The sequence below is a fragment of the Pundamilia nyererei genome, unplaced genomic scaffold (genome assembly GCF_000239375.1).
Source record: "Pundamilia nyererei isolate P.nyererei 1_Seehausen unplaced genomic scaffold, PunNye1.0 scaffold00310, whole genome shotgun sequence".
Classification (NCBI taxonomy): Eukaryota; Metazoa; Chordata; class Actinopteri; order Cichliformes; family Cichlidae; genus Pundamilia; species Pundamilia nyererei.
This window is the reverse complement of record NW_005187711.1, coordinates 248878-251294: the sequence shown is the minus strand read 5'-3', so window position 1 is coordinate 251294 and position 2417 is coordinate 248878. Positions and strand designations below refer to the sequence as shown.

Genomic DNA, 2417 nt, shown 5'->3' with positions numbered 1-2417 from the left:
CCTTTTAATTGCTGGTTTGTTTGTTTGTTTGGTTGCTGTGACCTATTGACCTCTTGTATTAATTCCCTCTTATCTTTCTATTGGTGTCTTTTATTATGGTGGTACAGCTTTTATCTTGCTATTACCCATTACCATGTGCTGTAGTCATTCTTATTGGTAGCTTTTATCTATGAACATAACTCGTTATTTTTATGTTATCAATGTTTGAACCTTTTATTGTTTTATGTAAAGCACTTTGGTATGCCCAAGGCTTTTAAATGTGCTCTATAAATAAAGATTGTTGTTGTCGTTGTCGTCGGCGGCGGCGGCGGCGGCGGCGGCTAAGAATGATGGTTGAATAAGAATAACTTTATTTATCCCGAGGGAAATTCTTTAGTCATGTACATGCTCAAAGCAGCAGGAGAGACAGAGGAACAGATGAATAAGATATACAATAAGAATAGTAGTATACAGTAATATACAGTAGGATAGTGCAAGACATAGTATCAAATAACTAACAAAGTAATATATATAACTATATCCTGGAGAATAAATAACTTGATTATCAGTGCAGGCGATTCTAGAAAGTGACATAGTATTGTGCAATAGAATAAAGGGAGTAGCAGCATATGATGGGGAGATGAAACAAATATTCAATAAGGTACTGTTGGGTAATATTGCACGGTCTGAAAGGGAACAGAGTAACATTGGTAATAGTCTCAGGAAAATCACCTACAGAGTGAGGAAGAATTATACAGTCTTATAGCCACCGGCACAAAGGATTTATTGTGGCGGTCAGTTCTGCATTTCGGGGCAATGAGTCTTTTGCTGCGTTTGCTCCGATGGTCCACCATGGGGGCATGCATGGGGTGACAGGGGTTGTCCATGATAGAAAGAAGCTTTTTTAGCATTCTCCTTTCAGACACCTCTTCCAGGTTCTCATGTCCGAACTCGGACCGAACTTCAGTCAGAGCATGCTAGCGGGCCGTCGCTATTACCGTGTTGTTTGGAAAATACGGCACACTTAAAATCAATGCTTTGATTTTTCTGAAAATCGACAGTGCCCCTGATAATCCCGTGTGCCTTATGTATGAATTCTGGTTGTGTTTACTGACCTTGAAACGGTTTTATGTGGTACATGGCGCTTGAAAATCTTTCAAATATTTTAGTACGACTTTGCTAAGCTACGAAGCCGTACCGCTTGATGGATTGTGGGAGCATTACGGCTATCGTAGGCAGGAGCCTCGCGGAGTGATACGTACTGTGCTTCAACATAATATTACCGTATTGGGTGTGTATAACCTCTTTTGAGTTTTGTGGATATTATACATGGTTATGCTGAGGATATGTCGGCCAATTTCCACTGGAAATGTCTTTTGGTTAAACTGTCAGCAAGGAATTTGCATTTGCACTGTTAAATTTTTATATAACTTTAATGCACATAAACAGCTGCTTGTTTAAGTGAAAATACATTGATGTTTTGGGGTTTGTTTTTTTTTGTTTTTGTTTTTTTTGCAGTAATAAAGTTATGGAGTTGTAAAGTATTTTGTCTAGTGTCAATTATATTGTCAGTTATATCGTTATCCCAAATTTTCAAATGTGAATATGAATGAATGAATATGAATGAATATTCTTTATTGTCATTGTCACAAGTACAATGAAATTGAAAGATGTCTCCGGTCAGTGCAACATCACGAAAGATAAATACTTAAAAACTATAATAGATATGATATAAAAGATAGAAATACATATAAAATACAGTATTCTCATACAGTAAATACGCCCAAGCAATCCAGGCCTAAGGCCCCATACAGACACTCAACATACGACCTAGTTGATATATCACTCAAACAATCAATCACTCAGTCAATTTGTTAGCGCATCCAACAAAACATGTCTGAAAGCATTCCAACATCAAGGGCACAAATGACAACACGGGCAATGAAAGTCATCTACTTTTAGTAGCAAAATGTATATCGTGATAAATATTTTTGGTTATATCGCCCTTCTCTAATGGAGGCTGTTTAAGGTTGGGAGCCACCCAGTCTCAAGTGTACTGACTGGCTTTTAGACTGTACACTGTCCCACTGTATTAACTAGTTTATCTAATAATTACAAGGTGTTTGTATAAGGTATATGTGCAGTTAATTCACTCTACATTTTAACAGCAGTTGTAGCTCTAGTTGTTAAGTTTCTTACTCTCCTTAGAAACATCTGAACTTTCTTTCCTGTTAAAAACAAAAGGTATAGATTCAGATTAGGGCTGAACGATTATGGAAAATAATCTAATTGCGATTATTTTTTTTTTTGCCCCAATATTGCGATGCGATATGCGATTATTTTTTAAGGTCTTTGTCTTCTGTATTATTAAACAAAGACAAGCAATACATCATATAGTATGGCCAATACTATATTACATTAATTTTAAACTGTTCTTT

At 36.4% G+C, this 2417-nt stretch overlaps 1 protein-coding gene across 3 annotated transcripts in view; it reads left to right on the top strand.

The window, feature by feature from the left end:
- The window catches only part of samd4a (sterile alpha motif domain containing 4A), a 74402-nt gene that overhangs the window by 13461 nt on the left and 58524 nt on the right, over positions 1-2417 (top strand). The gene's annotated exons all lie outside the window — the stretch shown is intronic.